The sequence below is a fragment of the Aulostomus chinensis genome, chromosome 9 (assembly GCF_037954235.1).
Source record: "Aulostomus chinensis isolate RoL2024-O1b breed Wild chromosome 9, RoL_Achi_v1.0, whole genome shotgun sequence".
NCBI lineage: Eukaryota > Metazoa > Chordata > Actinopteri > Syngnathiformes > Aulostomidae > Aulostomus > Aulostomus chinensis.
The window spans coordinates 1536560-1542351 of NC_141328.1; positions in this window are offsets into that span (position 1 = coordinate 1536560).

Consider the following 5792-nt stretch of genomic DNA (forward strand, 5'->3'; position numbering starts at 1 on the left):
GTGTGTAATTCTGCAGTCAACCGCTAACGGCCAGCAGCTGCAAACACGCCGCCACCTTGACACAGGAGGTAACCGCCGTCGGCAGGATCTCCGTCCAGAGGCTCCTAAAGGTTGAAGCTGCTCACGCATGAGATCACACTTACGGAACGATCTGGAGATGGATGTTCTCCAGCAGAACTTTCCTGAGGTGTCTGAGCAGCTTAGTTTAGTTTAGCTTAGCTTAGTTAGCTGCTAACATGCTAATGAGACCCGTCACAGGCCTCGTCTCCTGGCGATCGGACATCTGCCTCGTTAGTGTCAGTTCAAGTTTCATCAGACTTCTGCTTTGTCTGGAGCGTCGCTTGTTAGCTCAGCACGCTGGGACTCACGGCCCGGCCAAACGCTCAGCCTGAGGAACTCCGCCTGCTGTCAGAGCAGCTGGCGAGATGGGTTAGCGCCACTGCTGGAAATGCTGTCTTTAATTTCAAGCAATCGGCTCCTCTTCTCTTTAAAATGATCTTAAATGTCCTCTCTTGCTTGTAATGAATGTTTTCATTACGATTGCTGTTCAACGGCAGACCAGCGGCGAGGAGTTTGAGGTCACAGGCGTGGCGCCGCGTTCTGGTGGGGTGTGATGCTGAATCTGTGTGAGAGAACGTTCATTACCTGAGCTGTGGTGCTGTGGCAGGTAACTGGTTTATACTGGGAGCTGCTCTTAGTATTTGGTCACCTTCGTTCATGTTCCATAAACCTGCCAGTAAAACATCGAAATCCCCTCCCGTCCTCATCCTCAGGGCGGCGGGGGGCTGTCGTGTCCACCGGATGAACCTCGCCAGGGGTCCTCACGTTCTGCTGCTGCTGACCAGCGCAGAAACGCATTTTGCGCATGAAAAGACGACGTTGCTCTCAGCACAGCGCTGAACCAGGTGAGCGTTTCGTGGTTGGCTTTCCTGTGCAGGAATGAGAGCTCTGGAAGGAAGATTGTCTGCTCTCCTGCTGAAACTGTGACGTGGAGTCTCGTGTTGGTGCTCCGGTAAACATGAAGCTACACCAGGGAGACAATTAGCTCGAGGAAAGAATGAAAATGGTGGAAAACAGCGAGTCTGGATCTCTCCGACCGTAACAAAATCCACTAACCAGCACCTCAAAAGGTCATTCGAATTCTGAACTTGTTTTTTTAAAAACCTAGAAAAACAAAGTAATAATTTCACTCCCCACGATGTGCAACAACTCTAAACACACACACACACACACACACACACACACACACACACACACACACAGGAGGTCTGCATGTGCAATTGTCCCTCATTATGACATCGATTCAGAGCAGCTCCACATTCCAGGGCCTCTTATGGTTTTGCTGCTATGTCTCTTGGAGCCTGTGGAGCCATTAACACGATACCAATCTCACCAGTGGCTCCAGTTTGGGCCTCCCATGGGCTCCTGAATGCAACCTGTCCAACAACACCCCCCACACACACTCACTCACACACACTCACACACTTCTGTCCCCACAGAGGTGGACATGAGGACAAACAATCAGTAGCACTGACAGATCCCCGTCAGACTGAACCTAATTACATGGGAACGGCGTCCCGGGTCCCGGCGTCTCCGGCCTGCCGGCTGCTGTGAGGTGTGTGTGTGTGTGTGTGTGTGTGTGTGTGTGTGTGTGTGTGTGTGTGTGTTGCTCCTGATGGCCCTCATGTAACTGCTGGTATAACTGAGGAAGCCTCCAGGACACCTGACAGCAGCAATTAGAGAAGTAAGTTGCTGGAAATGCGGCGGCGTGAGATCAACCCAGAGAAAGACACCACACCTGCAGTTTGGTGGCCGCCATCGCCAGCAGTACTACTGCAGTATTTTAGATATTACAATGATGAACACAAGGAGGAAAATATTTCCTGGTCTCCGGAGTCTGGGCCAGAGGGAGAGGAACGCCAGACAGAGAACGAAGCTCCGGGACCTGATGAAGGTCAGACGGACCGAAACGCTGACATGAACCCGAGAAATCAGGCGAAACAGCGAGCGGCAGACTGAGTAGAGCGATTCACGGTTGCTAGAACGACAGGACGCCGCGTTGCTCTTCCTCTTCTTCATCTCCACTTGGACGTGAGACGGTATCATAGCAACCAGCCGATATCAGCAGGACTTGGACGGCTCTGCTGTGTTTGGAGTCACTTAGGCTGCTGAGAAACATCCAAGGCACGCTAAAAACATAATACACAGGAGCCTGGCATCTCCTCCGCGAGCCTGGCTGTCTCTTCTCCCTGCAGGTAGCCATGTTTGGAAGTGCTGACAAACACAGGAGAGACAGAATGCGTGGCGTCCCGGCCGGCGGCTGGACCCTCGCCAGAATGTCACGTCCTCCTGGTGCTTGGCCTCCTGCTATGATCACCTGTGATACTGGGAGTGAACCTGAGCAGATCCAGCTCTTGAACTGGTTCCCATGTTTTATTCGGATGCTGGAGTTTGAAAAGTTTTCACATCACAGCAGAAACGATGGTGCTGCTCTGTGATCTTCCCACTGTCACCCTTCTCTGTGTTCAGTCTCTGCTCTGAACCTCACGCCACGCTCTCGTCGCAGGCAGCACGCGCTTCCTGGGAGATTCTGCGAGAACGTTCCCTCCTGGACTTTTATGGAGGGAACGTCCCAGAGGTGGGAAGACGATGCAAGCGCTGAGACAGGACCAGAGGCGGGTCACGGGCTCCGGTTCTGCAACTAAAGGTTCTGAAGGGTCTGCCTCAGGACACCTGAGCACAGCCAGGCAGCCATAACTCCTCCCAGTCAGCTTGTGGTCCACCTGGCCACACCTGGATGCTTCACCTGGATGCTTCTGGTGCACTCAGACAGGTGGGGATGCTCATGGGGGTGGTGCTGGCACACGCCGGGATCCAGGTAGACTGGAATCAGTGAGAGAATCAATGCCTTCAGGTGGATTTTAGAATGGTTAAACTGGTCCGGTGAGGCTGGCAATTGGGCCAGTACTGGGCTGACTGTTGGGCCGGCACTGAGCCGACTGTTGGGCCGGCACTGAGCCGACTGTTGGGCCGGCTGCACGTGTTCATGTAGCACCATGCAAATTCTAACATCGCCCAACCATTCATGTTTCTGTGCTCCTCGAGGCAGGAATGGGAGGTGCTAGTACAGAGAAGGAGCTAGTACAGGAGAATACTACTACTGCTGCTGCTGCTTCTGTAGTACTACTGCTGCTGCTTCTGTAGTACTACTACTGCTGCTGCTGCTTCTGTAGTACTACTACTGCTGCTGTTGCTTCTGTAGTACCACTACTGTTACTGCTTTTGTAGTACTAGTACTGCTGCTGCTGTAGTACTACAACTGCTGCTGCTTCTGTAGTACTACTACTGCTGCTGCTGCTTCTGTAGTACTACTACTGCTGCTGCTGCTTCTGTAGTACCACTACTGTTACTGCTTTTGTAGTACTAGTACTGCTGCTGCTGTAGTACTACAACTGCTGCTGCTTCTGTAGTACTACTACTGCTGCTGCTGCTTCTGTAGTACTACTACTGCTGCTGCTGCTTCTGTAGTACCACTACTGTTACTGCTTTTGTAGTACAAGTACTGCTGCTGCTGTAGTACTACTACTGCTGCTGCTTCTGTAGTACCACTACTGTTACTGCTTTTGTAGTACGACTACTGCTGCTGCCTCTGTAGTACTACTACTGCTGCTTCTGTAGTACCACTACTGTTACTGCTTTTGTAGTACTAGTACTGCTGCTGCAGTACTACAACTGCTGCTGCTTCTGTAGTACTACTACTGCTGCTGCTGCTTCTGTAGTACCACTACTGTTACTGCTTTTGTAGTACTAGTACTGCTGCTGCTCTAGTACTACTGCTGCTGCTGCTTCTGTAGTACCACTACTGTTACTGCTTTTGTAGTACTAGTACTGCTTCTGCTGTAGTACTACTACTGCTGCTGCTTCTGTAGTACTATTACTGTTACTGCTTCTGTAGTACTACTACTGCTGCTGTTGCTGCTTCTGTAGTACCATTACTGCTGCTGCTTCTGTAGTACTACTACTGTTGCTGCTTCTGTAGTACTACAACTGCTGCTTCTGCAGTACTACTACTGCTGCTGCTGCTTCTGTAGTACCACTACTATTACTGCTTTTGTAGTACTAGTACTGCTGCTGCTGTAGTACTACTACTGCTGCTGCTTCTGTAGTACTACTACTGCTGCTGCTTCTGTAGTACTACTACTGTTACTGCTTCTGTAGTACTACTACTGATGCTGCTGCTTCTGTAGTACTACTACTGTTACTGTTTTTGTAGTACTAGTACTGCTGCTGCTGTAGTACTAGTACTGCTGCTGCTGTAGTACTACTACTGCTGCTGCTCATGTAGTACTACTGCTGCTGCTTCGGTAGTACCACTACTGTTACTGCTTTTGTAGTACCAGTACTGCTGCTGCTGTAGTACTACAACTGCTGCTGCTGTAGTACTACTACTGCTGCTGCTGCTTCTGTAGTACCACTACTGTTACTGCTTTTGTAGTACTAGTACTGCTGCTGCTTCTGTAGTACTACTACTGTTACTGCTTCTGTAGTACTACTACTGCTGCTGCTTCTGTAGTACTACAACTGCTGCTGCTTCTGTAGTACTACTACTGCTGCTGCTGCTTCTGTAGTACTACGACTGTTACTGCTTTTGTAGTACTAGTACTGCTGCTGCTGTAGTACTACAACTGCTGCTGCTTCTGTAGTACTACTACTGCTGCTGCTGCTTCTGTAGTACCACTACTGTTACTGCTTTTGTAGTACTAGTACTGCTGCTGCTGTAGTACTACTGCTGCTGCTGCTTCTGTAGTACCACTACTATTACTACTTTTGTAGTACTAGTACTGCTGCTGCTGTAGTACGACTACTGCTGCTGCTTCTGTAGTACTACTACTGTTGCTGCTTCTGTAGTACTAGTACTGCTGCTGCTGTAGTACTACTACTGCTGCTGCTTCTGTAGTACTACTACTGCTGCTGCTTCTGTAGTACTACTACTGCTGCTGCTGCTTCTGTAGTACCACTACTGTTGCTGCTTTTGTAGTACTAGTACTGCTGCTGCTGTAGTACTACAACTGCTGCTGCTTCTGTAGTACTACTACTGCTGCTGCTGCTTCTGTAGTACTACTACTGTTACTGCTTTTGTAGTACTAGTACTGCTGCTGCTTCTGTAGTACTACTACTGTTACTGCTTTTGTAGTACTAGTACTGCTGCTGCTGTCGTACTACTACTGCTGCTACTTCTGTAGTACTACTGCTGCTGCTTCTGTAGTACCACTACTGTTACTGCTTTTGTAGTACCAGTACTGCTGCTGCTGTAGTACTACAACTGCTGCTGCTGTAGTACTACTGCTGCTGCTGCTTCTGTAGTACCACTACTGTTACTGCTTTTGTAGTACTAGTACTGCTGCTGCTTCTGTAGTACTACTACTGTTACTGCTTCTGTAGTACTACTACTGCTGCTGCTTCTGTAGTACTACAACTGCTGCTGCTGCTTCTGTAGTACTACTACTGTTACTGCTTTTGTAGTACTAGTACTGCTGCTGCTTCTGTAGTACTACTACTGTTACTGCTTTTGTAGTACTAGTACTGCTGCTGCTGTAGTACTACTACTGCTGCTGCTTCTGTAGTACTACTGCTGCTGCTTCTGCAGTACCACTACTGTTACTGCTTTTGTAGTACCAGTACTGCTGCTGCTGTAGTACTACAACTGCTGCTGCTGTAGTACTACTGCTGCTGCTGCTTCTGTAGTACCACTACTGTTACTGCTTTTGTAGTACTAGTACTGCTGCTGCTTC